Source organism: Aethalodelphis obliquidens, unplaced genomic scaffold (assembly GCF_003676395.1).
Source record: "Aethalodelphis obliquidens isolate GAN/ISIS:26980383/991018 unplaced genomic scaffold, ASM367639v1 scaffold37, whole genome shotgun sequence".
Classification (NCBI taxonomy): domain Eukaryota; kingdom Metazoa; phylum Chordata; class Mammalia; order Artiodactyla; family Delphinidae; genus Aethalodelphis; species Aethalodelphis obliquidens.
The window spans coordinates 4,188,637-4,203,123 of record NW_020837981.1 but is presented as its reverse complement, the minus strand read 5'-3'; the positions used below and the strand labels follow the sequence as shown (position 1 = coordinate 4,203,123).

Below are 14,487 nucleotides of genomic sequence, written 5' to 3'. Positions count from 1 at the left end.
AGTTTTTTCATAGGAGTCATTGTTGGGAGTGAAATGTAAAAATAAGGGGAAAAAGTGTGTGTATTAAATAAGCTTGGTACTTTTGCTCTGTCATTTAAGGAAAGTAATCGTGATGATTCATTTGATTTACTGAATGTAAGTGTTCAGTTTGAATGTTGTCCTAAGGATGTTGCCTTACTTAAGCATTGAGTGATCCCTAAATTAAAACTGCTGTCATAGCTACTGATAGATTTAGTCTAGGAATATATATAATCTTCCTCTAGTGCAAGTGTGTGTCCATAATGTTAACAAGAAATCTTAAGCAAGATTTGATTATGTGTTCTCAAGCATCACTAAACTTCATTCCTTATCAGTGTATGTGAGTGGAGGAGTGTGGAGCGGAGGAGAATAAATCCAGTTTTAAACGAAGATGTAGTGGTTAGAAAAACAAATTTGAGATAATTATTCTAGGACTCACATTGTTAGCTCCTAATTGACCAAATGTATAAAGCTGGCTCATAACAAATGATCTCATTTTATGCAAAACTTTATAGAAGGTTCATAGTGAATAATGAAAAGAAAATGAACATTAAACAGTCTTGTGTCAAGACATATCTTAACTTCTGTTTCATTTCCCAGGGATTCTGTCTCATGGGATAGATCTGTATATGTACATGGAGAGGCACTTTGGGCAGAGGATGAGACAGTGGCTCTGTGATAAGAAAGACACAGATTCATGTTCAAATTCCTCAATTTACCTGTGACTTAGGACATGTTTCTTAAATTTCATTATCCTGTAAACGAAAATGAATGGAGTAAAGGAAATGAGATAAGAGACCTAAAAATGTACCTAGGAAACAAGAAACATTAGCTAATGTTGTTTGTAATGATATCTTTTGATTTTGTGGTCATGTTCTTTGATGTCTAAATTGTTTACATGTGAGAAAGAAAATGACCAACAGAATAAATTAGATGTTAGCATCCTTTGCTTAGTCATTCATTTGCCAAATGCTGTTTTTCTGCCATGTGTCTGTCAGGAGCTGCTGCTAGGGCTATGTCAGTGAAAAGAGCAGGGGGAATCCCTGCCATCATGGAGCTTTCAATCTACCGATTAATAAGTAAATCACAACCTGGTAAAGTAGTATTTTCATGAGAAAGAAATACGTCCCTCCCACACACTTATTATTCATTTGTGAGTGTTTGAAATAATAAACATTAAATTACCTTTCTCTTTTTTTTTAGTATATATTTTTAACATCTTTATTGGCGTATACTTGCTTTACAATGTTGTGTTAGTTTCTGCTGTATAACAAACTGACTCACTTATATGTATACATATATCCCCATACCCCTCCCTCTTGTGTCTCCCGCCCACCCCTCTAGGTGGTCACAAAGCACCGAGCTGATCTCCCTGTGCTATGCGGCTGCTTCCCACTAGCTATCTATTTTACATTTGGGAGTGTATATATGTCCATGCCACTCTCTCATTTCATCCCAGCTTACCCTTCCCCCTCCCTGTGTTCTTAAGTCCATTCTCTACGTCTGCATCTTTATTCCTGTCCTGCCCCCATGTTCTTCAGAACCATGGTTTCTTTTTTAGGTTCTATGTATATGTGTTAGCATACAGTATTTGTTTTTTTTTCTTTCTGACTTACTTCACTCTGTATGACAGACTCTAGGTCCATCCACCTCACTACAAATAACTCAATCTTGTTTCTTTTTATGGCTGAGTAATATTCCATTGTATATATGTGCCACATCTTCTTTATCCATTCATCTGTCGATGGACACTTAGGTTGCTTCCGTGTCCTGGCTTTTGTAAATAGTGCTGCAGTGAACATTGTGGTACATGACTCTTCTTGAATTATGGTTTTCTCAGGGTATATGCCCAGTAGTGGGATCACTGGTCATATGATAGTTCTATTTTTAGTTTTTTAAGGAACCTCCGTACTGTTCTCCATAGTGGTTGTATCAATTTACATTCCCACCGACAGTGCAAGAGGGTTCCCTTTCCTCCACACCCTCTCCAGCATTTATTGTTTGTACAATTTTTGATGATGGCCGTTCTGACTGCTCTGAGGTGATACCTCATTGTAGTTTTGATTTGCATTTCTCTAATGATTAGTGATGTTGAGCATTCTTTCATGTGTTTGTTGGCAATCTGTATATCTTTTTTGGAGAAATGTCTGTTTAGGTCTTATGCCCATTTTGGGATTGGGTTGTTTGTTTTTTTGATATTGAGCTGCATGAGCTGCTTGTGTATTTTGAAAATTAATCCTTTGTCATTTCATTTGCAAATATTTTCTTGCATTCTGAGGGTTGTGTTTTCATCTTGTTTATGCTTTCCTTTGCTGTGCAAAAGCTTTTATGTTTCAGTAGGTCCCATTTGTTTATTTTTGTTTTTATTTCCATTTCTCTAGCAGGTGGGTCAAAGAGGATCTTGCTGTGAGTTATGTCAAAGAGTGTTCTTCCTATGTTTTCCTCTAAGAGTTTTATAGTGTCTGGCCTTACATTTAGGTCTTTAATCCATTTTGAGTTTATTTTTGTGTATGGTGTTAGGGAGTGTTCTAATTTCATTCTTTTACATTGTAGCTGCCCAGTTTTCCCAGCACCACTTATTGAAGAGGCTGTCTTTTCTCCATTGTATATTTTTGCCTCCTTTATCAAAGATAAGGTGACCGTATGGGAATGGGTTTAGCTCTGGGTTTTTGCCAGTACCGTACTGTCTTGATTACTGTAGCTTTGTAGTATAGTCTGAAGTGAGGGAGCCTGATTCATCCAGCTCCGTTTTTCTTTCTCAAGATTGCTTTGGCTCTTCGGGGTCTTTTGTGTTTCCATACAAATTGTGAATTTTTTTGTTCTAGTTCTGTGAAAAATGCCACTGGTAGTTTGATAGGGATTGCATTGAATCTGTAGATTGTAGTACAATCTTTGGGTAGTAGAGTTATTTTCACAGTGTTGATTCTTCCAGTCCAAGAATATGGTATATCTCTCCATCTGTTTGTATCATCTTTAATTTCTTTCATCAGTGTCTATAGTTTTCTGCATATAGGTCTTTTGTCTCCTTAGGTAGGTTTATTCCTAGGTATTTTATTCTTTTTGTTGCAGTGGTAAATGGGAGTGTTTCCTTAATTTCTCTTTCAGAGTTTTCATCATTAGCGTATAGGAATGCAGGAGATTTCTGTGCATTAATTTTGTATTTTGCTACTTTACCAAATTCATTGATTAGCTCTAGTAGTTTTCTGATTCCATCTTTTGGATTCCTTTTATTTCTTGTTCTTCTCTGATTGCTGTGGCTAAAACTTCCAAAACTATGTTGAATAAGAGTGGTGAGAGTGCACAACCTTGTCTTGTTCCTGATCTTAGTGGAAATGGTTTCAGTTTTTCTCCGCTGAGAACAATGTTGGCTGTGGGTTTGTCATATATGGCCTTTATTATGTTGAGGTAAGTTCCCTCTATGCCTACTTTCTGCAGGGTTTTTATCATAAAAGGGTGCTGAATTTTGTTGAAAGCTTTTTCTGCATCTCTTGAGATTATTATATGGTTTTTATCCTTCAGTTTGTTTATATGGTGTATCACATTGAATGATTTGCATATATTGAAGAATCCTTGCATTCCTGGGATAAACTCCACTTGATCATGGTGTATGATCTACCTTTCTCTTTAATTTTTTTTTTTAGTTAGATTTGAACATGGAGGTAAATTTTTTTAATGATTAGGCTTGTATTTTTATTACGAGATGTGAAAAACATTTACACAGCTCAGGTTCACACTGGTAGGGGTTTTACCTTCAAGGGCAACTGGTGACAGGGCCATTCAGGTCTACAGAGAGAGATAGATGGAAAGTTGGTCTGAAGATGCAATTTCCCATTTGTTGGATTGATCCTTGATTTTATCAGCAAGCTCACGTTCAAAAAATCCCATTGTAAGATATAATAGATGACACCTGATACTAAAAATCCACATACCAGCCTGAACAGTTCAGAAATTAATGCTTCCCATAACACCAGGAGATTTGATAATGAAGCCAGCTCAATAGAGGTCAAGGGAAAATGATATTATGTGTGCTCCCCTGTGAATCAATGTAATCCTATTGCTTTTCCCCAGATGTTCACTGCTGGCATGTGCAACTACAGTGTGATCTCAGTGACTTTCATAGGAATCCTGTTTGAACAATTCTGTACTAACTTGAGGCATCGTAAAACTGTTTCTGGGTATAATGGGCATAGTTCATATATCAGGTCCCTCTGCACCTTGAGATCTGATAAAATAGACGCGTGTTCCCCAGCCCATGTTCCTTAATCGTCCAAAGCACTCCCACATGTTCTGAGAGTTCTTAGGAGGATTTATCATATCAAGGGCACTTCTAGTTTCCAGCTTTGGCTTCCTCTAAATTTGAGTTGCCATGCCATCCTGTGATTGCTTTCTCTCTTCCTCATTGCATTGATTCAGATGTGAAAATCCAACCCTTCCTCAGTTTCCACAGCCCCAGCTCCCAATTCAAAAGCCAGTTGTAGTAGTAGATTGTAGTAGATTGTACTAAAGATGTAGCAATTTGAGGGTTATGGGGTGGAAGCAAAAGTAGGAATTTACATGGTAACAATACAAACAGTATCACATTTATTTAAAATATTATTGTTTAAATTCCTTTACTCATCCCTCCACTAGGAGTATTCCACAGAGACTTCATTTCATGGGTCCTTGGCACCCAGTCTTGTGCCCATTTCTCTTCTGGGCCCTCTTTTATGTATTCAAACCCATCACAGTGCTCTGCTAAGCAAAAAACCCTTGCTTAACACAGTTCCCTTTCTTGGAGCGAATATGTAGCTTCGAATAATCTTGTTATTGTTTTGACATTGCAAAAACCCTTGTGCATGCTGGAGCCTAAGACACATGGGGGAGAAAGCCAAGAGCTGAGGCTGGAGAGGTAGAATGCAACCAAACTGGGGAAGGATTAGCTGACTGTGGTGAGGCATCAGAACTTTATCCAATTGACAACATGCAGTCAATGAAGAATTTTAAAGAAAGTGAAGCCATTGTCAAAACTACGTTTTTGAAAGATGGATATTGAGAATTACAGGGAGGCAATAGAAATTCTAGAAGGAAGATAATAAGGGCTTCAACCAAGACAGTAGTAGTTTAAACAAAAATGATGGTAAAGTATTTTCACTGTGTTTTGGGAGTATTTCTTAAGTTCTATCTTCCAGCCAAGTCTGTAAGATCTTTGAGAAGATGGATTGTCTAATTCACTTACAGATCTCCCAAAGCCAATTGTGGACTTTGCATCTACTAGGCTTTCTGTAAATGTTGAACATATAGAATAAAATGGTTTTTGTTCACATCCACTGTGAGATGCATTGGCCAAAGTTAGTACATGGAAATGGTAATTAAAAAGCCTTTCCACTGTTCCAATCCAAATGAGTCCACATCCTCTAGTTTCCTAAGGCTCCATTTTTTACCCAGTAAAATGATAGACATCACCATCCCAAGACATAGACCCTTCTCTAGTCTTCTCTCCCTCTTTCTCTCTCCCCCCTCCCCCACCACCCCCCCAAAAAACAAACAAAAAATCCTTCAGGAATATTTTTATCTAGTATTTTGCTGGGAGAGTAAAAGGATGATTTTTCTTAAACCCTTTTTTTTCATCTCACCCAGCTTCTTACATCTCAGCCTGTCTCTCCCCACAACTTGCCTCTGAATTTTGGTTCTGAGCTCTTCCCTGGGCTTATTGGATTGAGTGCCTCTAAAACCAAATTCTATCCCACCAATGATTCCTTCATTGCCCCAGGCGCCATAACCCAAGGTTGTTGTATGCGACACATTGTCATGTAATTTTATTGGATAAAGGAAAGTTACTATAACACAGGCCAGTAGCAACTGAATGTTGGATAACGGTAGTCTCAATACACATTGGACATTCCCAAGTTTTGAAAAACTGTGAATTACTTTAGACTACCATTAAATACAAGACCCTTCTTCTTTATTTAATGTCTCCCCCCACCACCTTCTTTCTAGATTCTAATCTTTTGGTTTCAGTATATAAACTCCAAAATTTTCTGACTTGATTATGAAGACTTTCTAATTTTCTCTCTCTAAATGTGTTTTATCTATTGTATATAGGATTCCCAGTTAAAATATAGGACTCTATTACATTGAAATTTCTGATAAACGGCAAATAATTTTCAGTATATGACTTCAGCATGAGATATAATTACATAAGTAGATTAAAAAAATTCTCTCTTTATCTGAATTTAAAGTTTAACAGGACGTCTTCCATTTTTAACAATTTTATTGAGGTATAATTAGCATACCATACAGTTCGCCATTTAAACTTGAAATTTACAATTCAGTATATTTAAGTATTTATAGATTTGTACATCTATCACCATAATCAATTTGAGGACATACCGTTACTTCAAAAAGAAACCTTGTGCCCTTTAACTGTTTCCTTCCAGTCCTTACCATCATCCCGAGACCTAGCAAAACACCATTCTATTTTTTTCTCTAAAGATTTGCCTATTTTGGACTTTTCATGGAAATGAACTTATGCCTTATGTGTACCTTTGTGATTGGCTTCTTCACTTAGCATAATATTTTCAAGGTGCTTTTATACTGTAGGGTGGGTCAGTACTTCATTTGTTTTACTGTGGAATAACATTGCCTTGTATGGATATACTACAGTACGTTTTATTTATCAGTTCGTCATTTGACAGACATTGGAGTTATTTTCGCTTTTTGGCTACCATGAATAACACTACTATGAACATTTGTGTAGAAGTTTTTGTGTGGGCATATGCTTTCATTTCTCTTGGGTGTATAGTCATGGAATTGCTAGATCATACAGTAACTTTCTGTTTAACATGAGGAACAGCCAGGCTATTTTCCAAAACAGCTGCACTTTTGTACATTCCTGTCAACAGTGAATGGGGGTTCTAATTTCTTTACATCCTTGGCAACACTTTTTATTGACCCCCTTTGTTGATTATGGTTTTGGGTTGTGTTTTCCTAATAAACAATGAGGGTGATCTTTTTATATGCTCACTGGCCATTTCTATGTTTTTTTTTTTTTTTGAAGAGATGCCCATTTGGATATTTTGCTTTTGTAAAAATTTGGGTTATTTATCTTTTATTACTGAGTTTTTTATATATATACATACATATATATTACATACAAGTCTCTTATCAGTTATATGATTTGCAAAAATTTCACCTATCCTGTAGGTGGCATCCTGTACTTTTAGTTGCTAAATTGTATTTCTCAATTCTGTACCAAAGGGCACCAGCTTTATATAACCCCAAAGGCCCCGGAAGCTGTTTGCCAAACAAAGGAGCAGCCCTCTCCTGAGGAGAGGAATTCTGCCTTCCTTCCAGGCTTATTGGCTTATTGGCTCCAGACGTTGTTTGTGTTGGCGCAGGGGAGGGAGCTGTCTTGTACATTGGAGGATGTTTAGCAGCATCTCTGGTCTCTACCATCTAGGTGTCTGTAGTACCCTCCCCCTTCCCAGTTGTGAAAACAAAAATGTCTCCAGGTATTGCTAAGTGTCACCTGTTGGGGGTGGGGGGGGGGCAGCAGCATACTTGCCGCCTTTAGAAACTACTGACTGAGAGCTATGGACAAAACAATTCCTCGACTTCCACTTATTTAGTAAATGAGTACATATTCAGGCAGTGTGTATAGATGCAAGTTTAAGTTTGAGAAGAAATGGCTTGGAGTTTTCCAACATTTCTGAACCATGCAATTGCTACTTAGTTTAAAAAGAAGATTGACTTTTTCTAGGAGGTGTAAAAAAGGAAAAAAAAAAAAGTATTGCCAATTCCAGAAAAATGCAGAGAGACTGTCACTCACCTTCATCACTACATATTTGACTTGAATAGCCCCTGTTTGTTGTAGGGGACCACACGTCCCACATGACCCAAGAAAGACCTGGTTTACCTTCTTCCGGGCATCCCATTCGGTTTAGTATTTGTTCTTAGTTTTTTTTATAATTTTAAAGAAATGTTATTAATAATGCAACATAATAATGTGAATGTCTTACCAGATGGAACGTAGCTACCTCCCTCTTTATAAAGATGCACAATACAGGGTGCTTGCTGATATAACAGAGTCTTCCTGGACACAAGGGACTAGGGATAGCTAACTCCTCTGGCTTCAAGTGTCTGTGGGAGAAGTACTGGGTGGAGTTACCCCACTGGACACTTGGAGTATTAGCCAGTTCTGTGTGAGGTGTGCTAAGCCTGCATGGTGCAGAAAGATGCTAGGCCACAGGTGTGAGAGGGGTTGGAGTGAAGCATGAGAAATTATTGCCTAGGAGTTCGTGAAGTAGGTGAGAGTAATAGCGTCAAAGTTGTTGAATACATGGAACGTAGTATGAATGCTATCGGTACACTGGTTTTGTTATTTATTGTACGGCATAAATCTATAATTTTTTATTTAGTTTGTTGTTTGATTGCTTCTTTTTTAAACAAATCTCTGTAGCAGCAGTTGCTCAAAAGTTCATGCTTCAGGAAATTCCAACTGCTAAGAAAGTTGATGATAAACGTGTAACTTGTACAGAATGTTGATCTATATTTACCATCAGTGTAGTAATATCACTGATAGCACAAAAGCCAGAAGATTCAAATCTGCTAAAGAAACATCAGCATCTACTTGAAAAGATACTAGTTATTTTGAGACCGCGCCTGAAGATGCGAAATTAACATCGTTAGCTCCAAAGCTTGACTCTTTATGTCAAGTAATTGTTCTTCTAAATTACTTTTACTCATTTTCTATTGCAAGTATTATTATGCATGTACAAAAAAGTGAAACCATAGTAGTTGTAAATGTCTTGGCTTTATTAACAGAGATGATTTGCAAGCAGGTAAAAGATGCCAGTTTTATATCAGTGCTATCAGATGCTTTAAAGAGCAAGTCAGTTACTGCCAATAAATGGAATTTCATCAAATTCATGGAATCAAGCTAAAAGTTTTGGAAGTTCCTTCGAATTATGGTAAATCATCTCACAGTAACTTAAAAGCTGCAAGAAATCTAGTTTACTAAAAGTTCAACATTGAACAATGAAGAGAAACTACTTGTTTCTTTTTACAGTGGTAATACACATAGAAAATTTGAAGGAGTCTTGTATCATAGGAAAGCAATGTTCTTATTAAACTATAGAATCTATGAAGCAGAAAGAGACTGGTGTACACACATAATTCATGATTGGGTCCAAATAATATTCAACAATCTACCAATAGATAGAGAAGCTATAGCTGTCAAAATTTACAGATATGCTTAGTAAAAGTAACTTTGGAGACAAAGCTAGTGCTTATTATCCAATATACATTTTAGCCTGATGGTCCTGATTTCTCTCTGCAATATTCATCCTTAATCATTGTTGGAAATCTTGAGCTTTTAAAGAAATATTTTGTAAATCAACTTAAGTATCCTGCAGTCATATAGAACTTTTTTGGTAACCATGTCTCCTACGTGTTTTCTTACAAAAGAAAAACTCATTTGTAGTTAACAACAAAGAATGACATTGAGGTGCATCCCTGCAAAAACAAGGGAAAAACTGAAAGAATTAAGCAAGAATCCAAAGGTTAGATCATATTGAATTTTATAAGTATTCCTTCGTTTTTAAGAACATCATGACATAGGGTAAAAATTTTTGATGGAATTTTAGTTTTAGTTGGACGACTATATAGTATATACGATAATGGCCTGAGCTCAAGAAGGCTTAAAATGGTATATCTTCGTTTAGTGAAATAGTTAAAGGAATGATAAAGAGAGACAACTTTCTTGTTGAGTTGTGTCTTCTAAAAATACTTAACAAAGAAAGGGACTGTAAATTGGAGCAAAAAAAAATGTACTATTGAAAATAGTTGGGCTGAAACACTGGCACATTTTATTATGCACATAAAAGAATTGTCTCTGAACTTACTTGAGCACCTTCAATGAAAGTCTTAAAGTTATTACAGTGGACGATAGAGAAGAGTCAATTTAAAAGTATCAACAATTTGGAATTAATTATCCATAAAATGCAATCTATACTTGCTAATAGGTGACTTAAAAAAATGACATCTTTTCAAAGATACATTCTTCAGTATACCATCAACGTGGTATTGGAAACAGATATAAACAAAATTGATTAATTTATATGAATATGTACTAAGAATGATTATTTTGATGTTATTATTTTTTAAATATCCAAATAATAAAAACTTGTTTTGCTATTATTGTTATTATTATATAACAAGAGGAGATAGCTTGTTTTTACATTTTAGAAAGAATTTTACTCTTGAACATTTTTTAATAGAAATATTTTATGTATACCAATTTAATAAACAAATTTGTTAGTTAATAAATAATTATTACAAAGTATACAATTTCATTATTTTTGGCACACCATTTTACTCTCAAATATCTCAATTTGCACGTTAAATCATACAGTCACTCTATCTCTGATTATAATGGCAAAGTGGTCTGTGTACACACAGGAGCACATGCACTCAACAAGTGATACAATTGTTTTAAAAAACTTATATTTTCACTTCCTCCTTTAATCTTAATCAGCAGATTCCAAGTGCTTCTCCCCTCATTGTCATTAAATTAAAAAGCATTCATGGCTTCATGGTGTGTTCAGGAGTCCCAGGCCTTATATAAAAGATAGGAATATGAGATATGGCCCTTATTATCAAAGTACAATCTTTTGGAGAAAATTACATACACACACTATATAACAAATATATATCAACAAAAACTAATTTTATCACAGTGTGTTAAGTGCCGTATTTGAAATCTGTGCTAGATGTAGCTATCACACAGATAATATAATAATTAACTGTTCCAGGAGAATTAGGGGCCAATTGGGGAACATGTGCTGGATGAGGTGATATTTAAGCTGTTCTAGGCAGTTCCCAGACATGGGACTATCAAAGATAAAAGGACCTGAGTTGTACAATAACATAATTGTATTTAGTGTAAAATACTTGGCATTAGAAAATGAGGCTGAGACTGTAGGCGTTCACATCGTGGATGGCGCTGTGAAGCATGATAGTGGCTGCACGTCATGTATTTTCCCCGTGGTTAGAAAGTGTGTTCTTCTTAAAGTATGTTTTTTAGCAACGTAAGTTCCATAGGGTATAAATAGTCCTTATTATAGAAAGGAAAAATGTTTGGTTCTGTGGTCGAATAAGTGTAGGCAATGTTTGTACTAAAGGTTTAAAGGAGAAGTGCAGCCCTTGTTCTTGTTTTTGTTTTCCTAGCAACACTTCTCAGGGCCACCGATATCCCTGTCTGCAATATTATTTGTTCTAGTACAGAATACTTTCTTTAGGGAGCATCTCATGGAACTAGAATGCTACCAAAGACTTTTCAGGGAACCCCATTCTGCATGAAAGGAAATATTTTAAGGATTTTTGGTAAGTGAATGTAAATCAGAGTTTGCATTTTAAGGAGTATGGAGTTTTTATTGAAGCGTTATGGAAATTCCGAGCTCCTCAGCTAAAACTAGACACCATGACTGCAGTGAGAGAAACTGCTAATGTTGAGAGAGAAATGGAGAAGGACTCGAATTGTTTTATGTTTAGTCACATCAGTGGGGATGGGGAGAGAACCCTGGTGAGAGACTGCATCTGGGAAATGACAGATTCCAGAAAGAAAATCTATAGGGGACTGGATATTTATGTAGAGCTGGGCCCCATAGAAAAATACTGAAATGCCTAAACGTAATTTCGGTCGAATTATGTGTATTTCAAGATTAATATATTGCTTTGCGAGGCACCTGCATATTTTCCTTTAAATAATGAACTCTACCATTCTGCATTTAACCCAAATATAGTTTATAAGAATTCGTTGTACAGATCTGTTTTTAAATCTACTTTTGTAAACTAACATTCACAGCTACAGCATTTTTGTATTAGCAAGTACAACTGAACTTAAATTGTCTTTGAAATCCCCTGATCTGAACTGTTCCATGAGTGGCATTGTGTTTTCTTTGTAAATGTTGATCCCAGAATCAACTTACTTTAGCCACTCAGTGTGGTCTGTCCCAAGGTCTTCCCTGAGCTTACTTTGCTAAGCAATGAATCACACTAATAATTGATCAGCCTTTCTGTGCTTCTCACCAACTAGACATGTCACTCAGGAAGATTTTGTAACACTATTTTCATGAAGTCTGGATCTACTGAGGATTTGATGGATTCAAGAAGACAAACAAAATGACAGCCTTTGATAAAATTACCAGAACTATGAGAAATTGAAGCAGGAAGGCAGCTCACTGGACCACCCAGGGGATGGGGGGAAATACAAAAGAAAAAAAAACAACAACACAGGAATGAAATTGTTTTCCATCAGACAAGGCTGACTCAGACTAGAGCTCTCTTTCTCATAAGAAATAAATTTGTTTGGCTCGCATAGAGTTAGGGGTTGAGATTTCTTTATTTTCCAAACAGTACATTTTTCTTTTTGTTTTTCTACTTTTTAAAGAACATATATTCTGGAAGATGGTAACAGAGAATGGCTTTGATTTATAAGTAGGAGGTTATGGAGAATTTTGTTTTGCCCTTTGCTATTTTCCAAGTGGTTAGTATTTTGCTGATCTAGTTGAGGACCCAGTGTTACTCTTGCCTAGATCCAGAGATAAAAGGCTAGTGCCTTAATTTCCAGCTATGAAACTGTGATGGAATAGTTCATGTCATTGGAGCATAACCTTTGCAATCTGGAGACCCTGATTTATGTAATTCGTAGGGTGTTCATCAGGGGCTAGCCTGGTTTGCTTATTAGTCAGAGGATGGCATCAAGGTTGCCAGAACATTATTTGGGCTCCAAGGGTCCTTAGTTTACAATGAGAATTATTAGATAATTTACTGTAAATTTATTTTATTAAAGTATCAAATGTACTAATTAGAGAACTTATAAAGAATTATGAATTATTAAAGTTTTATTATTAAAGGATTATTAAAGATACCCTGACCAAAAAAAAGACAGTTGTCATGGAGAAGCAAGCACTGTGAACTTGGAATCAGAAGACCTGGGAAATAGCTTAGGACCCTGCATTGATTGGCACTGTAATCGTGTGAAAATCTTGGAGCCTTTGGTTACTCATTTGTAAAATGCATGCAGTCTTCATCTATCTTAGTGTGTTCTAACAGAAATTCCATAGGTTGTTTATAAACAACAAATTTATTTCTCACAATTCTGGGGCTGGGAAGTGAAGATCAGTATACTTTCAGGTCCAATATCTGATGAGAGCCTGCTTTCTGGTTCATAGATGGTCACCTTCTTCCTGTTCAGCTTCTTCCTGTGTCCTTGGTGGAAAGATGGAGAGAGCTCTCTGAGGACGCTTTCATTTTTTTTTTATTTATATTTTTTTAACATCTTTGCTGGAGTATAATTGTTTTACAGTGGTATGTTAGTTTCTGCTGTATAACAAAGTAAATCAGCTATACATGTACATATATCTCCATATCTCTTCCCTCTTGCATCTCCCTCCCACCCTCCTTATCGCAACCCACTAGGTGGTCACAAAGCACCGAGCTGATCTCCCTGTGCTATGTATCTGCTTCCCACTAGCTATCGATTTTATATTTGGTAGTGTATATATGTCCACGCCACTCTCTCACTTTGTCCCAGCTTACCCTTCCCCCTCCCTGTTTCCTCAAGTCCATTCTCTACATCTGCATATTTATTCCTTTCCTGCCCCTAGGTTCTTCAGAACCATTGTTTTTATTAGATTCCATATATATGTGTTAGCATGTGGTATTTGTTTTTCTCTTTCTGACTTACTTCACTCTGTATGGCAAGTCTCTAGCTCCATCCACCTCACTACAAATAATTCAATTTTGTTTCTTTTTATGGCTGAGTAATATTCCATTGTATATATGTGCCGCATCTTCTTTATCCATTCATCTGATGGTGGACACTTAGGTTGCTTCCATGTCCTGGCTATTGTAAATAGAACTGCAGAGAACATTGTGGTACATGACTCTTTTTGAATTATGGTTTTCTCAGGGTAAATGCCCAGTAGTGGGATTGCTAGGTCATATGGTAGTTCTATTTTTAGTTTTTTTAAGGAACCTCCATACTGTTCTCCGTAGTGCCTGTATCAAGGTACATTCCCACCAACAGTGCTAGAGGGTTTCCTTTTCTCCACACCCTCTCCAGCATTTATTGTTTGTAGATTTTTTGATGATGACCATTCTGACTGGTGTGAGGTGATACGTCTTTGTAGTTTTGATTTGCATTTCTCTAATGATTAGTGATGTTGAGCATTCTTTCATGTGTTTGTTGGCAATCTGTAGATCTTCTTTGGAGAAATGTCTATTTAGGTCTTCTGCCCATTTTTGGATTGGGTTGTTTGGTTTTTTTTGATATTGAGCTGCATGAGCTGCTTGTATATTTTGGAGATTAATCCTTTGTCAGTTGCTTCGTTTGCAAATATTTTCTCCCATTCTGAGGGTTGTCTTTTCATCTAGTTTATGGTTTCCTTTGCTATGCAAAAGTTTTTAAGTTTCATTAGGTCCTATTTG

General features: G+C 36.4%; 1 protein-coding gene across 3 annotated transcripts in view; it reads left to right on the top strand.

The window, feature by feature from the left end:
* Positions 1-14,487, top strand: part of NRG3 (neuregulin 3) — a 1,055,004-nt gene that overhangs the window by 627,656 nt on the left and 412,861 nt on the right. The gene's annotated exons all lie outside the window — the stretch shown is intronic.